At 38.5% G+C, this 20,574-nt stretch overlaps 1 protein-coding gene across 1 annotated transcript in view; it reads left to right on the top strand.

Moving 5' to 3' along the window:
- Positions 1-20,574, top strand: part of ADARB2 (adenosine deaminase RNA specific B2 (inactive)) — a 304,122-nt gene that overhangs the window by 55,650 nt on the left and 227,898 nt on the right. The window lies entirely within an intron of this gene.

Below are 20,574 nucleotides of genomic sequence, written 5' to 3'. Positions count from 1 at the left end.
ATGCTACTAAAATTTAAATTACAAATCAGTAACTTTGCAGTATTTCCTGTCACATTCACCAAAGATCGTACAATTGAGGTTTGGAATGGCAAAGGTTTGTTCGACAAGGTTTTATATGTCTGCCTAAAGTGTCACAGACAAAATTCACATTGTTTTAATAAAATGCATTCATTTTAATAAATAAAATTACAGGTATTTGTAATTAAGAAATTAAAATAAAATCAAATTTTAAAAAGGTAGCTGGCATCTGTCTGCACTCAGCAAGGAGAAGTTAGGAGATGAGTGCAGGACCCTGAGCTGTAATTTATTACAGCTTTTGTGTAGACCACTATGAAATTTGCTTGTTAATTTGCATACATCTAAACAACATTACTGGTTTTACATGAATGCTTTGCCAATATGAATACTTATAAAATTACAATATTTTCCAGAATTTTGGACTTTTTGTTATTTTCTAAGGGTGAAATCGATATTTTAGGCTGCTTTCCTCAGTTGCAATAAAGTGCATTATTCTTCCCATAATATTTTTTAGAAATCTGTTCATTTTTTTACATTTAATTTCAAGTTTAACATAGCCCTTTGAGGATGCTAATGCCAGCTAATGAGACTTGTGAAGAGAGTCTTCTGGTGTCTCAAAGTGCCTGTATAGCAAGGAGTGGAAAGCTAAGATTCCTTTATTCTGTTTATGACCTGACTCCAAATGATCCACACTGTCGGAGAGAAGGTAATTTAATGGCCATTATTACTATACAATCCTGCATCTTCTTTGAAGCTGTCAGCTTGAAAACCAGCTCCAGTCATGTGTGTTCATTTGAAACCTTTGCCTAGCTTTTTATCAAAGCAGGACACGGAGATGATTCCTAAACAGCTTCCCTTTCTCACACACCCAAATTAACCATTTTCTCCTCATCTAACCAAAGGCAGAGATGCTTTGAGGTCTAGACATATGTAGTAATTGTTGAAACATGGCATAAAGAAAATGAACATACTAATCAGATTACTGAGGCACTTTGAAAGGAATTGCTCCCCTTATAAAGTGTGCAACATGGCTGGCAAATTAATTCAGTCATAAAATAAATTATTTAAAATAATAAATCATTAACTTGGCATTTTAGTGCAGTGTCTCATTAAGAAGCAGAAACATGGAAATTTGATGCATTTATGAAAGTACAAGACAATGCTCAGGTTGTTTGTGAGGTGGCAGGTTTGGCTCCTCCTGTGCTGAAGTCAGAAGAGCAGATTCTCAGCTGTGGGGTTGATATGCTCTACAGGTGTCCTCCAGACCAGTTCCTTCATCTGCTGACCTTGGTGCCTGACAGATGAGCACATCACTCACAGCCTGGCTGCAGGGGGGCTGGACTACTTGTAAAGCTTTTACAAGCTGCAAGGGAATGTGGTATCTGAAATAATTTCTTTGTGGAAGGACACAGGGGAGTATTTTATGACCCTGTGCTTTTTTTATAAACTGAGCCTTCCCTGTGAGTTTAATCTGTCTGCCCCTCCCTGCTTCTCAGTTATGATGGGCACGGTGCTGGTTCTGTCTGCTTGGAGCTGTTTCTCTTGGATAGTGTGTTCTCTGCTGTGGTCTCCCTTGCTCCTTTGGTTAACAGTGGCCAAGTACACTAGAACATGGTTCTGGATGGCTTGGTGTCAGGAAATACAGGAATTTTTCATCAGTAGGAAAAAAATGAGAAAGACTGTGGCATAAATTAACTGTATTTTTTTCAAGGAACATGTACAATCCTGACATTACCCCAACAAAATCCATCCAATGCCTGAGGGGGTCAGAAAGTCACCCATGCCCAGGGATGAACCAGCTGGCAAGGAGGTTAGAAGAGATGACAACAGCTTGGGTGCAATAAGAGGGAAATAAAGACTTTGCCAGTTTCTGGATTTCTAATTTAATCTGTTAAGTCAAAAGGGAAAAAGAAACTGAAACAAAACAATGTGAAAATTAAGGAAGGAATCCTCACAGATCCTTTTACTGGTTTTTTGGGCTTCCTTTTCACCTGAACAAAGGCACACAGGCCTTTTTATACAGGTGGAATCCGTACAGAAATCATCTTTCGGGCAACACAGCAAAATCAGTGTATAACTGTGGCTCATTTCTTGATGGCTTCAGAGAGTAAATAAGTGTCAGGAAGGCAGGGAACTTTTCTGTCATGGTGAAAGTCAGAGGAACAAGGCATCTCTATGGATTTGGACTTCAAATCACCTTGAACGTTAGCAAGACACTACTGAATGTGCTCTTTCTTTATCATACTCAAGTCTATTATTAATAGCAGCTGTACATACACTTCAAGGAAAATTGTTTCTTCATGAAATCCTAGAAGAGATGGGACTGACTTCAAAATTACTAAGTAGAAGGAGGGGACATTGTTAATATGTACTAAAAATGTTTTCTAGTGCCTAGTGCTGCAAGCAGCAAAATCTTACAACTGATCCATGAAAGTGAGGTGAATTCTGGAATCCTTGATAACCAGTTTCAAATATTTGTAAGAAAATTTAATTTATTTATGTGTTCCTGCTGTGCAAAGAGATTATAAAACAAATTTCAGTAGAAACATCACAGAACAGTAGCTACCTTTGTGTGTGTGGCATTGGTATGCAACTTTTCATAATAAAGCAATGTTAAAAAGCAGTAAGAGATGACCAGGTAAAACTGAAATAAAAAGAAAGCACTTAGGATGTTTTGAAAAGAAACTGGGATATTAGGACACTGTGTGTCCTGCCCTGACTACACACCAAACTCTGCATGAAAACCTGTGCATCATTTGGAAATCATACACAGAAACTCCTCCACAGTCAGCTTTTAAGTGCAATTGCCAGTAACTTATGAGAAGCTGCTTTCAAAGGAAGCCCAAATATTTAGGCTGCAATATTGGATCACCTCACTGGGACAGCTGAGCTGTGCTGAACAGAGAGTTTGGCACTCAGATGTACTGCACCCAGACTGCACTATGAGATCAGGGCAGCACTGCATGCTGTAAGGGATTGTTGTGTTCACTTCAGGTTTTCATTACAGCTTTGTGATTCTTTGGGTTTTAAAAGCAAGCATGTCTTACCTAAGTGTTGCATTTCAGCACTTTTGTAGGAGTACAGGGTGTGTCCTGTGCTGGTTTGTTACCTCATAGGAAAGTGGCTGTACCCCTGGCTTAAATCCTGAACTCCTGAAGTTGCTCTCCTAAATCAAAAACCAAGTGTTGCTGGATGTGTCAAGTAAACTTCACATAGAATTGCTGTCTGCATCCCCATAATCACTGAGGATCATTTTAGTGTTCCTAAGCTCTGGCTGCTGTACTGGAGATTCCTGGACCAATGGAGTCCACAAGCATCAGAGAAGGGGAAGCACCAGCTTGGTGAAAATGTCAAGGAGTGTATGTGGAGGTTTAAGTTTGCTTATAAACCTTAAGCCAATCTGTCCTGTTTACAAAATTGGTCTGCTTAAATTACTGGGAGAAGGAGAAAAATGAGAGTGCCATTAAAATAAGATCCTGTAGTCGTATCAGTAACAAGTCTACTGCATTTCAGAAATGTGTTCGTTTTGGTTAATGAGCAGTGGGTGCTGAAGAAATGTTTAAACTCTCTTTCAAGGATTTAAATGAAAATTGGCTCCTATAAATACCAATTGGTTTTCTTAAATGCATCCAACTGTGACAAAGAAGTAGTAAATAGAAGGAGAAATAAATCGTAAGGAATTAAAATGCATTTGTTTTGAGAAGTGACTACTGATTTTAGTGAAAAGCCATATCAGGCTGAATAAAAGTGGTGAATATTTGCTCATTTATTTAAACCATATTCTTTCCATATATCAGTATCAGTTCCACTGTTAATGAAACAAATTCAATTAAATGGGTTCAGCAAAACCATATCAATTAGAAAAATTAAACTGGCAACAGTAATGGTAACACCTAAGTCTTTGATGCAAAAAGAATAATCCCATTGAAATTGATAAAATAAGCACAGAATTAATCCCAGGTACAGGACTGAATATAAATGAAGTGAGGATAAATCTTGGATGTACAGTTTTTGTGTGTTTCTACTATATAATATAACTGTGACCAGCAATCAAACATCATAGTTGAACATGGCTGTAACTGTTAATAGATGTGTAACTGTTCTTTAACAAATCCAGCCAGAAGATGCAAGAGTTTAGAAGTCTGGGATCATTAAAAAGATAAATAAATAAAAAACATTTTTTAAAAACACCAAGAAACAATAAAGACATTAAGGAAGGTCAGAATCATACAGCAAGGCATGTTCATGGAATATTTTGTCATATAACTATCTTGCTTCTTTTACGTAGTTTTATACCTGTGCATAGCTTTCAGTGAATTAGGAAGTAGATTGAAGTGTGACAATAGAGACATAACTGAAGTATTTTACAGAGGCAAAGCTTTAATTCAGAGAGGAGCTGATCTTTTGTGTGACCTTCCTGCTCTTTGTGCTCTTCCTGGAGCCACCACAGGTGTGACTGAGGCAAGGCCACACTGAGAAGAGCTCTGAGCAAACTGGTACCATCCTGTCACTGTCTGAGCCTGGCTTGCTCCAGTCGTGTTTCCTTGAGCACATGAAGGAGCTCCAAGTCCAGGCAGTACACAAACTTTTGAGAACTGTCTCTCAAATTCAGGAAACCCCATGTTCATCTGTCCACGTACATAGCTAAAAAAACTGGTGGGAAATGTGATTAACTAATACATTTGTTCTCATCTTCGAAACTCAACTCCATAATTCTGGAGCACTCCACTAATCAGAAGCTTCTAATCGCAATTCTCACTTTGGTGGTGTTTTTGCAATGGGATTTGTAATTAGCAAAGGAAATTAAAGGGAATGCTTTTTTCTCAAGCTGAGGAACATTCTTGTTTTGTTTGATTTCCATGTGTGGGATCACTTCTTTAGGACCAAGACATTCTTACTTTGTGAGGTCTCTGTCTTGTCTTAGAGTTCCAAAGTGCATTTTCTTATGTTTGAAACCATTTCCTCCACCTCTCCACAAAAAACAAACACACAAACAAGCAAAAAAACTAAAACCAAAACCAAAATCTGGTTTATCTACTCATATTTTTAGCTTCCTTCCTGTGCTGGGATTTTGCCCATTGAGGCCAGTTTATTTATTCATCAGGAGATGAAACTGTCAGAGATGCAAAGAGAGTTAGGACAATAGTTTCCTCTAGTGCACCAGTATGTTACAAGTCTACAATTTTACCCCAGGTGAGGAGTAGGTCAGAGGTTGTTCTTTGTAATAAACATTCTTCTGCTGCCACATCTCTTTTCCATAGCTTAGCAACTCCTTGCTTCCACAATAATAAAATAACTGAGCAGATATTAGTGAAGTGCAAGTACATTTGAACCAGGGTCCCTTTGCATACCAGAAGAAATGTTGGTCTGTTCTGTAGCATCTTTTCCAGATGGCTACACAGAATGTGCTGCTGGTTTTGTTCACTAATGATTTTATAATGTATTTTAATCTGCACAACAATTGCCTAGATCATTCTTACAGATATATTTCTTAAAAGCCGAATAAATATATCTAGGAGTACCACATCATTGAAATGTAATTGGAGGAAGCCACAGGCTTTCCTACCTGCATTAATCAACTGTTGATGAGCTTAATTAATCTCTCAGATCTAAATGGAGGAAGAGAAATGAGAGCTATTTGCTTGAAAGACAGTATAGCAGGCTTTGAAAACATAAGAGCTGTCTTGTTTACAGGTAGAGATGTGTAATCATTGGTGTCTTGCTTAAAACTGTTCATCTCTGTGAAAGAAAAACACTCAAACCCTGGGGAATTGGTTTAGTTCCAAAACATAGTTTCTCTCACAAGACAGACTTTGCTTTAAACTGCTTTATATCATAGAAACATAGAATCATAAAATTACTTGGGTTAGGAGGGACCTTAATAAAGATCATCTCATTCCAACTCCCCTGCTATGGACGGGGGCGCTTTTCACTGGACCAGGTTGGTCAGAGCTCTCCTGCTCCAGCCTGGCCTTGAACACTTCCAGGGATGGGGCATCCACAACTCCTCTGGGCAACCTGTTCCAGTGCTCGCCACCCTCACAGGAACTAATTTTTTCCTAATATCTTATCTAAACCTGCTCTCAGTCTGAAACCATTCCCGCTTGTCCTGTCACTTTGTAAAAAGTCCCTCTCCAGCTTTTTCATAGACTTCCTTCAGGTATTGGAAGGCCATAATTAGGTCACCCCAAAGCCTTCTGAAGAGAAGGCTGTTCCAGGATGAACAATTCCAGTTCTCTCAGCCTCTCCTTGTACGAGAGGTGTTTCTTCCCTCTTATCACCTCAGTAGCCTCCTCCAGAGTTGTGCCAACAGGTCCCTGTCCTTGTTCAGCTGGACACCCCAGAGCTGGGCACAGTGCTCCAGGTGGGATGTCCCCTGAGCAGAGCAGAAGGACAGGATCATCCCCTTGATCTGCTGCCCACACTGCTTTTGCTGCAAGTCAGGACGTGGTTGAAGGTTTGTCACTAATACCTCACAGTACTTAGATTCTTCACTAACTCTTCATTATTTCCTAGGAGAGTAAAAGTAAACATCTACTTTTTATTAATATTTTATGAAATTTATAGAGGATAAAAGAGCTAAAATAGTAACTTGCTGCCCAACTACAATCTCCTTTTAGGCTGTTGCATTTTCCAATATGTTTAATAGATTGCTTACATGAATTTATGCTTTAGGTGTAAGGCAAATGTACTCCTTTTTCATGATTTTTGCATTTCCCTCCTATTTGTGTATGGGTAAATCTGTCAAACTGTTACACAGTTTGCAGTCTCAAATTTTTTCTTCTGCATCTTCTTCCTGACAGAGTTGGTAGCTTCCTCGTGCTAGCAGGTGCATGAAAATTAATTCCAGGGGGAGAATTGTTTTGTCCAGTCTGACCAATCTATTATGAACTGTTAGATCTCATTGACTCTGTTTTGCTCTGTAGTGTGTGCTCAGCCAATACAGCAAGGCCTCTACAGTTGCTTGGAAGTGACACAAAGACAGAAATTCCACCACTTCCTTTTACAATTTTTCCAGTGGTTAGTCAGGCTCACTGTTGCAAATTTGTGCTTTATTCCTAATTAGAACTTGTCTGGCATCAATTTCCAGCCGGTGGTGGTGCTCAGCACAGAGGTGGATGCCTCTTAGGTCTCTCACTCTTTCTGTCATATAATTGATTTTTCATGAATATCATAAAGTAAAGCTGAAATTAGCCCAGCAAAGCAATAAGAGACACGTTAGATCAAGAAGTCTTCCTGCATGAGATGAAGGTAATTTTTTATCCTATTTATTCTAATATTCTATTGAGCTTTGCATCAAGTTAGTGGATACTCTTTAACCGTGACTTCCTCTGAGGCAGCACATTGTTGATGCTAATACTGAGAAAATATATTAATCATTTGGCCTCTGGCACACTCTGCTTTCAGTCTCTCCCAAGCTCCTTCTCCCATTTCTCAACAGGCTGGTAATCGACATTTCTCTGTATCACTGGTGGCTCAGACATGCATAATCCAGATCTCTGTTCCACAAATGTGGGCTTGTAAAACCAGTGCCTCTGGATTGCTGTAGGCTCCTCTGCATGTAGGCACACATCTCTTGTGTGTGTAATCTCATTGTGCAGGCAGAGGGTGCATATGCAGATGCTCTCAGGCACTACATCTCGTTTAGATAATAGCATTAGCTGATAGCAGTTGATATACAAGGTCTCTTGATGTTTTCATTAAGTGGATCATTTATGCACTTTATTTATTTTTAAATGTTTGCAGTTTAGGTCTAGTTGCAGCTCTTCCCATATGGAGCTGGCTGAAGTTTTATAGTTCAGAATCCAAGGAATAAAAATTAAACACAAGGTTCATCAGTTTGGACAGTAATTTGGTAATTAATGGTACTCAGTGCTTTCCCATACACCTGAAAAATCCAAACTGACTGAAAGTCTCCAAAGTCTTTTTCTGGAGAGAGGCCAGTGGAGCTGTAAATTTGATCGTGACAGATTTCCTGGTCCAGGATGCAGTTTGTGGTCAGAAGGATCTATTGATAGATAGAATCATACCAGAATAAGCAAGTACCAGAAAGTCAGATTGTGTGCATCCTTCATATTCCAGCATTGGTTCCTCCAGCTCTCCCACACCTAAGGTATGTATTTCAGCAGTCTCAGTGCAGAGTCTATTTCTTTCAGCTATTGGATCTGTTCCACTTGGTTTAAATAAAGGTCCTAACTCTGAAAATGTTGGCATGTCAGAAATTTCTTAAATTCTGGATCAGAAGAGAGCATATTTCAGTGTTTGTGCAGATCAGAATTTTAAAAAAATCCTATTTTGGAAAATAGTGGAGAAGCAGATTTAAAGGTGTTAAAAAATATTTTTTTCTCTTTTTTAGATTATTTCTGTTATTAGCACTGTTACCTAAATTTAATCTTTCTTTAATTATCAGAGATAATTACTGTTACAGATTACTACAGGGCATAGCAGCCTATTACCATTATTACATGTAGCAATCCTGCTTGCTTTCCCCTTGACTGCACCATGGATTAAACTTTTAAGGCTGACCATTACAAACATAAGAACATCAGCAAGGAAAAATGTGTTGTGTGCTTTTTGATAATGTTAGTTTTGAAGTAATAGCATAATATAGAACAAGTGGCACACTTCATATCAGCTTTTTTTTCTCATTTGATGCTGTAGTATTTTCTGCCCTGTAAATAGATGATGAGTTCTATGTCCATCACCATGAAAATAAGAAAAAATAATGTGGGGTGGGGTTTTTTCCAAGTCACAAGCAATATGCTAGCAAAAATTTGATTAAAATATCCACTTCAAGAAACTGGGAATGTGAGTGCAACCCTTTTACTCTTCTCACTTTCCTTATGTGCCAGAAGGTATTGCTCTATGTGTGGGTTGATGAAAAACAAAAAAGTTTTAGTGAAGTCTAGATAGAATGCCAAATGCCAGTGCTGCCTTGGAAGAACAGTTGTGATCAGTGATAGCTTATCTAGTCTCAAATAAAGCAAAACAATTCAAAACATTAATAAAAGTATCTGTTTGTCTCTCCTCTGTTAAAAAGCTACTTATTGATTTCTTTCCTCTGCTGTTACAGTAGCAAAATTTGAAATGTTTTGAAAACATCCCTTAGAGCCTCACAACAATAATTAACAGCATAGCAAGTGCTGAGCAGCAAGAAGCTGATAATGACAGAGTCTAATGTCGACTGAATGCAATTAATCATTGATACTACCCATGGAGCTTTGGATTTATGCTCAGCTATTACAGAGCATTGATGAGGTCTCCTCTCGATCTTTCACAATGTATGTATTAAGAGTAACTCTTCACATAAGCAGAAGAAAGCAGAAGGAATGCTTTGAGACTTGCATTGCTTAATAAGTTTGCTATCACTCCGCTGTGCAGTGAGTGCTACTCTCTGAGGAAGGCAGTATCATAGAGGAGCAGGAGCAGTTCATCCCTCTAATCTCTCCAGCAGACAAGACAACGTGCAATATATCGGTGGTCCCAAATTGGCAAGTAAGTGCCAGTGTGAGATACAGGATACTTTTACACAACTTAAAACCTACCTTTCCTTGTACAGTTTTGCTTAGGTTAAGCAATGATCAGGGCTGTATGCATAGCAGCGACATTATCATTTGTACAAAGTCCACTATTTTCCTTCTCTGCTTTTTCTACCATCATGCTCCACTTGGTCAGTCCACACTAATGGCATTTGGGAAGTGACGAGTCTCTTAACCCTGAAGTGAGTTCAGAGCAAGTGAAAGGGCACAGGAGTTTGTCATGTTGCAGCACACTGCAAGACCAAAACTCTTCATGGATGATCCTGAAACTCTTCATGGAGGAGTAAAGAAGATCTCAATATTTCCAACCGTATCTCTTCAAACTCAATTCAAACACAGCTCACAGTCTTTCTCCCCAAGAAAGGCAACAAAAGGAAATAGTTACTTTTAAAACTTTTAAACTGAAGGATTCTAGGTATGCATTCCCAAACCACCCATATCTCCTGTATACAAAAGTCTGCCATAACTTCAAAATTGAATGCAAAGAAAATAATAGGTCAAAAAGATGAGTAATGATTGTTGACACGGATGGAAGGGTTTTTCAAGACTGACTATGAAGCTGGACTCTCAGAACTCCTTGGGTGATGAAGACACATCTACATCTTTCTTATTGCTGCCTCTACTTCTTTTTCAGAGTTCAGAGTAAGCCTGTGGAGCATGAACATGAAAAGTTGCCTAAGGTGAAGGCTCAGCTGAATTCCACACCTGACCTGATACTGCAGCAAAAAGCGAAACCCTGCACAGAAGTGTGGAGGGTTTTGTTTATTAATTTACTGATTTTAGAGCTTGTGAAATGAGTATAGGTAAACTGAAAAAGATGCAGATTTCTGGGGTTTAGGCAAAAAAACAGAATTAAACTGAGGGAATGGAAAGGAAAACTCCCATGTGGCCAGAATTCCTCAGCTGAATTTCCTCAGAACTGGAGCATATGATATGAACAGTTGTTTTCAGTAGGATATTATAGGATATGCAACTTTTGTCTAACTTTCTGAGGTAACTCCTACATCCCAAAGCAATTTCATAAGAAAAGTCAGGAAAACAAAGCAAGAAATAAGATTTGCAATATTTCTTTCTAAAGAATGCTTGGTTTTGGGTTTTTTTATTGTCATTTCTCTTTCAAGCCATTCCTCCATAGTGCTTTGGAGAGTGATAGATAGCCATTGCTCTCCTAATGCCTTGCTTTAAGTGAAATGTGATTCCCTTGTGCCTGATTTTCACAGCTAAATAGAAAAATGCAACTCACTGGAAATTCAATTTTCAGACAAGACATAAAACTTCAAAGCATGGGTGGTAATTACAGAGTCTACATAACTTTCCACAGAAGTAGAAAGTCCTTATTCCAATTTCTTAATCATCTTGTATTCATGATTTTTCAGTAGTCCTGCATATTCCAGTGAGTTTCTTTTAATAGCATCTTTCTGAATACAATGGTCTTTTTTGGCAAACATGAAACAAAGGAAATAATTTGTTGGGGAAGTACCATATGACAATAAACAAGCAGAATAAAAAACAACCAGTAGAGAAGAAAGACTGAAATTTCAGTCAATTAAAATACTGTTTTCACAGAAAAATAATATCTTGAAAATCCCCTGTGCCCCCATAAATAAATAAATAAGCAGCAAAGCCAATAGAAGTCAGACAAATAATTCATCAAGGTGTTTTGAGTAAAGGGAAAATTTAATTATGCAAGTTTGGGGTTTTTTTCAAGGATGGTATTTGTCATGTGTCATTCTAGTCTAATTAAAGTAGAAGACATCTTTAATGCCAAAGACACCTGTAAGGTGAAATGATCATTTTCCTTCCTATCACCTACCATTTTCTGTCTTCTTTGGATTTGTTTTTTTAATGGAATTCAGTGTGGCACTCTTAAAAACAAGAGGGCTATCCAAACATTTTTTCTTCTATGCATATCTTCTTGATTTTACTCTTTACTGAACTGAAATCCATTAGTTTTGTCATTGGTATTAGTGGAAGCACTAACGAGAGATTTTTTTCAGATCAAATGTCCATCTATCTAACATAAGCATAGAATTCATGTTTTTCCTTTGTTTGCATATCAAGAAGCATAAGAATAGAACTGCTTGTTCAAGACAAGGAGTTGTGAAGCACCAGTGCCATACCAGTTATACAACCTGGATTTTTTTCTGTCTTATCACTTGCTATCAGCACTTATTTCACTTGTCCCCATCACAGAGCAAATGCCAGACAAGCTTTAGAATTCTGCATCTTTTTCTGCCATACCTAAAACCATTTTCCTTTTACTTCTGTGAGTGGCTGCCATGAGTCTGAATTAATGACTCCATATGTGTGTTAGTTTCATGATGGACATTTAGTCTTCCAGGTATAATTTCCTGTAAAGAAAAGTAATTTTATTTCCAGCTGAATAGGCACTCTATCATACTACCCAAATCAAACAAAGTTATTATTTGGCTTTTTGCCAAGTCGTACAGTATAAAAGGTCATATTTTTAATAGCTTTTTGCTCCATGGTAATCAAATTTGTAAGCCTGGAGAAATAAACAACTTGAATATTTCAGAGTTCTATGTGCACATTTAACTATTGCTGTTCTGTTTGTATGGCTCCCTCCTATATTAGCTTTGTATGGTAAGGTATAAGCTCCTATTCAAACAAGAGCAAGGCTAGCTGATTTGAACTATTTGTTGCTAAACTCCAGTTTTGGGGTCTAAACCAAAAGGTATTCTTTATCAGGAATCTGCTGACAGGCAAGCAAGATTTCATTTGTGTAAACCTGGGAGCATATAAGCGTTAATAACTTGCTTGAATCAACAATAATTAGAAAGAACACCTGCTTTTAAAAGTCATTTTTCTTCCAGTTGACTGGGCATTGCATTTGTGGGAAATGGATGTTGATTACATGTAAATGAAATTTCTAAGTTTTCCTTGTATTTAATTTTTAAAAATAATCATGCCTTGTTGTGCGTCAAAAATAATCCAGCTCAGTTATTGTTCAGCAACACCTGTATGTCAAAAAAAAGACCCGTGAAAGCTGTGAATCCTTGAAAAGTCCAGAGGAAAAGAGAAAATTTTGCATCAGCACTCAGTTATCTATCGTCTTAAACATTAGATTAGCCTGAGGTTTTTGTGATTTTGTAATAGCGTTTGCTATGAATTGGCTTTGAGTCAAGGTGCAATCTGACTGGTTGGGGGAGATGAATTATTAACCTGTAACACAAGGGCTGGGAATTGAGACAGCCAGACAGGACTGCAAGTGCAATGGGTATTGATGGCTCCTTGATGGAGAGATTTTTGTCTGTCTCAGAATAGCTGGGGCTAGCTGCAATATCCACACTGCTTTGGTAATGATACCTTGCTTGGCCCATGCTTTCATCGACCTTTTCCAGTTTCTTTCCTGAATTTTACCTTGCCTGCGGTTTGGTGGTCAGAAGTGGAGGTCTACAACCTTTGGCCACATTTCTTGGCCTCTAGAGTAAGGCAAGACTCGAGTCCTAACCATCATTTTAAATAGTATTTCTTGCATTGAATTGCTAAAAATAGTACTAAATACCATTTAGGATTTATTCAGAAAACCTAAGAAATATTGTCATGGAGACAGAAATCTTGCTCACCTGATAGAGATTTCATTGCTACAGTGCACTCCTAGAACTGCAAATTGTGTTTTGCCCATGCAGCATTCACTACAAAATTTGAATTCAAATTGCCTAAAAGTGTTAATTTAAAGTGCATTGTTAAACCACATGATGTCGACCCTTATTCAAAGTGAAAGAGTTCTTCACTGGATTTAGCTTAATTCACTTTGGGAATGTCCATATAAATGTGCATACAAAATGCAATGCATTTTAACTGGTCAGCTGTAAAAGCTCCTCCAGTGTACCTCTACCTGTGTATTGCTGAGCCTGTTCTCTGTCTAGAAGAGATTCTCTGATAAAAAGCCTCTCTGTGCCAAACCTCTTCTTTAATGGCTTTAGAGAAGCAGCTATGTGTTTTACCTCTGTTGGACAGTGCTTGCCTTGTGACTGAGATTCACAGGAAAATACTGTAGTACTCAGGACTCACCTCACAATGAGACACTGCTGTCTGCTCCAGAGTGATCCAGACTCTCTCCTGGAACTGCTTCCCCACAGCAGGAAAGCCAAACCCAGCCTGCTCGCTCCTAGCACAAGTCTGTCAGCTCTGAGAGTGGTGGCCAGGGGGCCCTGCTTTGCATTTTCAGTAAGTAGGTCACAAAAGAAATGGCTTTTGTGAGGTAAGCCTGCATAAACTAGAAAATCATTATTTGTGGAGAATTAAATGGATGCTCCAATCTTTGACAAATGTTCTTCAGAAGTCGGGTCTTCAGCTGTGCATTGAGAAATGAGGAAAAAGCAGTGCAGTTTGAGTTTTACTCCTTTTTCTTAGCTCTCCAGTTTTTAGCCATCTTTTTTCCAATCAACATTTTTTCTTGTCTACTGGAAGTTCATAAAAACAATGCTTTTGGTTCAGAGGTGGTTTTCCCTTTCTTTGAAATTAAATGAATTCTTCCTGTGTCAACTTATCCTAATATTTTAGTTTCAGGTAAATATCCACAAATAACTTGCATCATTACATAGAGAATAGAATTTAACAGAACAGAAATATCAGCAGATTCTTGATATTTGAAATAAGGCATCACAACAATTTAACACATATGAAATGGAGTCATGAATGTAATTACATTCAAAGTTCTGTGACTTCTTGTTGCCATGTTCATAATAAGATCACAATCATTTTGGTGCTGACTAGGTATTGATCTTCAAAAATCATTCTCCTGAGATGGAGTTACAAATATTTACAAGACAAGATTTTTTTTGCCTGTAGATAAATTTAAGCTTGAACAACTCTGTTCTAACAAGAGGTACTAGATTGAAATCTTTGAAGAGGTAAGTAATATTTCATTAAGGGTAAGTTGTCTTCTGATGCTTTTAACAGAATGAATTAAATCTCTGAGTGAAGACTTTAATTGACAAAAGGCTGATTTTAAATACTTCCTTTGTTTTGTCGGGAAGGCTCCAGGCTGTGACTGCTCTGCGGGCAGCGTGGTTGTGTACAGTCAAACAAACAGCCTGTGACACTGACACATCACTCGTGTGGCAACTCCACTCTGGATGAGGTGATTGATTGCAGTCCCCTTCCAAGGGATGCTGTAGATAGACACAGTGTGGCTGCAGCCAGGCAATTAAAAGAAAAAAATGTAGCTTCAAAAATTTCCCATTTTACGAAGTGTAGACTGTGACTTACTGGTTAAACTTGTACAGAATGATTAACACTTGAGGCACCCATCCTTGGGAGCAAATTTTGTGAAGACAGTGGTGGAATACCTTACATTTTCATGTGTTTTGCTGTTTCTCTCCAAAGATATCTGTGAATCTGTTCCTTACTGGCCCATGTACCAAAAAGTTACATGATGTCACTGCCTTTCCCCCTTTGGCTGCTCTCTTTCTTCTGCTTGGACTGGAGATATATATATATTAAACATTGAGGATAAATCCTTTTCTAATGTATGTCACACAATTACATTAACAGTTTTTCTGAACATTAAAAGATGGTGCTGTCAAGTGTCAGGCAAACCTGTTCCTGCTCCCCCAAGCAGAGGGGGCAGAGGTCACAGCACCAAGCAGCTGTGCAGTTAATTGTTTGCCTGTAAAAGTCTGATGGGCTGCATGATACTGCAGTGATATGTATCCAAACCAAAAAAGAAATCACTTAGCATTACTTTAATTGCGATCATTTGTAAGGCTAAAGACATAAGTTGTTCCCTTAAGACTTCAGGCTGCAGTGTGTAACTTTGGGCAGTGTAGGCATTTGGTAAGGGCACAGGCTCCAGATCAGTCAAAAAATGAGTGTGATATCCATGAAGGAACTTTCATACTCTGAATTCAAACATTTCAGTGAACAAAGGAAAATATTAATTGTGCTCTCATCCAAAACACAAGTCTAATGTGAATGTGCTTCTAATTGTTTGGATCACAGGGTGTTGCTGGTACAACAGCTGTCTGGGAAGGAAGTATTTGTGTTTAAAGGCATCTGAGAAACACAGAGAGTCTCAAAATGGAAAGGTAGCACAAAGAGATGGGTGGGGAGCAAGGAACAGGGCAAGGTTGCTTTTGCTTGGCTTCCCTTCCTGTTCTACTTAAACATTTGTGTTGCAATAGGGAGACAGCAAATGGTTAACAGCCAAAGACAAAACCCACTGTGACCGTCAGGTCTCTGTGCAATCATCAGCAGAACTAGCTATTCTAGCCAATTTAATAGCTTGAAAATGAACTCATTAGTGGTCTTTTATCAGTGGAAAAAAGTCTATTAAATCCGGATGTGTGAAGAAGCAGTACGGAGGCTCATTTCCATCCCACTTGTGACCTGAACAAATCAGAGAAATGCTTTTCAAGGAACAGGGTCAGGCTTGACTGCAATAAGATATTTTCTACGCACAGCACCCAACTTGTATCTTTCCTTCAAGTTTCTGATGCAGTTAATTTTAATTTACAGTCTATTTGTCACTCCCCACATCTCTCCCTCTCACCTCCTTCCCAGTACCACTGTCATCCATAAACATGTGGGCTGTTTATACTTTATAAAGAGAAAATGTACTACAGTCTGTTGGATTTTTTTATAAACCTGCCCAGTGATGGCCCTCTGACAGCTCTGGACTTCACTTCTCACCATGTGAGGGAATAAGTAAAGAGTCAGATCCTCATCTAGAAGGTAAAGACCACAGCAGAAATGCTGATTTAAATCAGTTCGTGATTTAGCCAGAGCTGTGGGCAGAGACAAAACATAGTCCAGCCTTCCTTCTGCCCCTTTGGAGAGCAGAAAACCAAGTGTGAAGTGTATGAGATGTACTTCCCCCAAAAGAGGCAAAAGCACTGTTTCTGTCAGGATATTCACTTTGTTCTGGAATTGTCTCAAAAGTATCTGTGCCAAGCTTTTTTACAGTTTTTGCTTCTGGCATGATGCACAATGTTAAATGGCCTGAGGAACCTGAGATTCAAGTACACATTGCCCTCAGAAGGTGGCAAATCTGCGGGATAATTATAACAGTCCACAGTGAGTTTTAAACCTTTAGCCTCTTGAGGAAACAAACATTTAAGGACTGTCATTGACAGAAATATTCAAAAACATCTCACATCATGAACAAGTTAATTATCTTTATAAGACTAAATAAATCTAAAAACAACTGCTTGAAATGCTTCTAAAGGACTGCATTTCCAGAAGGAGTGGTACTATTGTTCCTGAAGAGCTGTGGCTTTCTCTGCATACACAGTGGAATAGCACTATCTTCAACACTCTGTGGGAAAGGCTTTTATTTCACTTTTTCCTTGCAACTATTTGGTCAAAAGTTAAACTCATAATGGAATTAATTTATTTTTTTTTATTTAATTCAAGACATTTTATGCACATGTATTTAAACTTACATTACTTAATAATATACTAGGATTACTTAATGGCCTCTCATCCTGCCCTGAAACATAACCCTATTATTCCAGTCTTAGCTCTCTTATGAATAGAAAATCCCAGCTATGATAAATTCCTTTAAAATGATGCTGGGATTTTACAGTGAGTCTGTGGGCTAGTTTGAGACCACCAAACTCATTTACTGCTGTCTGTTAAGCCAAGCATAAATCACAGATCTCTGGGGTGGAAATTCACTTTATTAACCCCCTGGGTCACCCAGCTACCAAGGCAACGGCTTTCTGCAATGAGTAACTCCATAACTAAAGCATCAGCCACATGAAACCCAAATCCCTTGATTAGAACAGGGGCTGGTAAACCTCAAACTGGGCACATAAATACTTTCCAGAAGTTTGTTTAGCTCTTAGCAGAAGCTGTTCTCCTTCACTTAGTCTGAAAGGAACAAAATTGAAAATTGTTTCCCAGCCTGCTTTGCCAGCCCAGAGCCTGTCTGATAACTTGATTCACATCTCAGCCTCACAGCACTCTGCAACAATCCTCCTGTCATTGCCTTGTGTGCTCCTTCTTGCATGCCCTGGTCCTGGGGGATGCCCATCAGCCCAGGATATCTGGCCAGGTTATTAGCTTGTCTTGTAGATGCTGAAAGAGAGCCTATCATGCATTTTATTGTGTTTCACAAGATGAGACACAGGGGATGCTTTATCCCATGAAGTTCAAACTTAAATAAATTTGAAATTAGGACTATTTATTTAATGTTCTATGGTAAGCAGAAATCTTCTTTTCCTAAAAACAATGATCCACCCTGTTAGGAGTTCTTAAATCTGGTTTAATTGCTGGATCTCTCTCAAAGACATAGAAAAGGTCATAGAATTACAAGAATATGATAGCCAGGAAAATTCTGTTGAAAAGATAACTTTCTGTCTGAGTTAAGGTGTTAAGATTTGTGTCCTTGTGCAGCAGTAGATGTCCTGCAACACAAGCAGAGCGCCCTTGGACAGGTACCATTATTACAGAGCATTGCTCAATCTGCTTCCTCACTGAAGCTTTTGACATGCTGTAAATTTGTTTGCAAAATTCCACTGTGCTTTACTTAGCACATCTATAGACTGGCAGACGTGCATTTGTTGCTGAGAAGTAATTTTATGTTGTCTGTATCCCCATTTTTATGTTTCAAAGTCTTTCTCCACACATCACTGGGAATGTTAAGCTCACACAAAGCAAGGGGAGAGAGTCATTTAAATAACATGCATAGAGATAACATGTTGGCTTTTATTCTTTGTTCTCACAAAGTATGCACTGTACAAGAAAGGAACATGGTCACCTATCCCCTTACTGGAGAAACTGTCATTTCTAATTCATTTACACAGGATGCTTAATATGCCTTGAGCAAACTAAAATAGCTTTAAAGGAAAATTAATCTAGTTTGACTGGAGAGAACTAGTAATTTTTCTGGAAGTGTAGCACATTTGTTAAAGAAAGAGGTTGCGCTGCTTTGTGCAGGACTCTCAACAAATCTTTTTCCATGCTTTCCCCTCGCAATGGTGCATGACTGACAGCACAGACAGCACCAAGCACCATCCAAGCCACACGGACAGGCTGGATGCTCTTGATGCTCATTCTGGATCTGGACTGGCTAGGGCCATGCAAGGTGACAAGTGATGTCCTTGCCCACTGTCGTGAGGGACACCTGAGCCACCCAGCCCAATGGTGGCAGGGCAGTGGTGCCAGCTTTGGATGCTTCCCAGCAATCAAACTGGGAGAAATGAAGGAGCAGGACCTCTGCTGCCAAGAGGAGGAGCAGTCTGGCAGGGTGGGCACTGCAGAGGGAGGAACTGCTCGGGAGGGAGCTGATCCCATCCTGATTCCATCCTGCCTGAGCCAGAGGTGTTGGACCTTCTCTGCTGCAGAGTTGGGGAAGAGTGAATGTTGAGTGAGAAAACTTCTCAGTTCTGCCTGCTTTTCTACTCACACCTCAGGGAGCCCCATTTCTGTGTCTGTTTGTGTTGAAGGATTTTGACTTTGCTGCTCTGTGAATAGGGACCCAAAGCAGTGGTTTTTCTTAGGGCACTAATGGAAGTATTTTGTAGAAATTAATACACAATTTTGCATTGGACTCACCAATTTACTTCTTTTTTTGAAAGGAGAGAAACACAATACTGACATGCTCTGATATGTGCTGCTCTCTGTCAGTGTGGTGGCAATGTTTGTGTGCTGTTCCTCAAAAAAACAGTTTAGATTAATTAATGGCTGATGTATCAAAGTAGCAACCCTTCTTCATGTGGACAAATACTTTCAAGAATACTACAACTGTCTTTCTAATGGCTGTATGATGGTATTTAATGATGTTTTATAATTGCAGTATCACTATGTGCACAGTATTTTTATCATAGAATCCTAGAATGGTTTAAGTTGGAAGGAACCTTAAAAATCATCCAGTTCCAAATGCCCTGCCATGGGCAGGGATGCCTTCCACTACAGCTGGGTAATTTTTTAAAGCACAAAGTGTTTTCTAGGGCTGATTTCTGTTCTTTGTGTTCATAGACTTGATGATCCTAAAGGTATTTTCCAACCTTAATGAATCTGTGTTTTTATGGAAAATATTTGGACTTCTCTCCTGAAAATGTATTCCAGGAAAAAGTTAGGACTGTAGTCAATTTTGGAATTGCAAATTGTGTCTTAAAAAAACAACCAGCCAACCAACCAACCAAATCCCAAGATGTATGATTATTGTTTTTTTGAAAAAAGAGAATTATAAGCTCACACGATTTCTCATGGAAAAACCTTGAGATATTACACTGGATGAAAATAAAGCTTTTTAGAAATAAGGTGAACAAATTTCAGTTTTTATTTATGGACTACAAAAATATTCCAAAATGTTGTCCTGGGACAATGAAGAAATATTATTTGGAAAATATTAAGGTAAAAGCAGTTTGGACAATAAAGAGTATTTATCCATATACATATTTTTTAAAAATCAATACTTAATATATATAGCATCTCTTAATTTTCTTTGTAGCTCTGCAAATCACCCTGCTATAGAAAATGTTATGGATATTCAGAGCTAGGCATTGCTGCATAGCTAAGATATTTATTCTAGTACCTCACCCTGAAAAGACACTAAGTGAACCTTCACAGATGTCCATGCCAGTACTTATCCCTGCAATGTTGTCTTCTGTGCAAACATGAGTGGTATGTGTGTGCTGAAATAGCTGCACTGTTACACTGGCTGCACAGCACCTGTTGTGCAGGTTAGTGTGTGTTACACAGCAGCAACACTAAAATAGATATATGTGTTACATAGCAGCAATATAAAAATGGATATTTTCTAGGCATGAGTATTTCTGGGCTCTGATTTGAGTTCTCTAAGATTATCATGTTTATGCATCGTTGTCTTAGCATGAGCCTCTTAAAGAAACACATAGGTCATGGGTTGGCACGGTCATCCTTATATTTGATTACTGGTATTGTATGCAACCTAGCACTATTTTAAAGTGGTTATTATTAGGTGTGGTTTTATTTTATTGTTTTATTAGGATCTCATTATTAGAGTAATGCATTAGATTCAAATGCCTTTTCTCTGTTCCCTGTTCTATTGACCAGCTGCACCTGA

This window comes from Passer domesticus, chromosome 1 (genome assembly GCF_036417665.1).
Source record: "Passer domesticus isolate bPasDom1 chromosome 1, bPasDom1.hap1, whole genome shotgun sequence".
NCBI classification, from domain to species: Eukaryota; Metazoa; Chordata; class Aves; order Passeriformes; family Passeridae; genus Passer; species Passer domesticus.
This window is presented reverse-complemented; position numbering and strand designations above follow the sequence as displayed.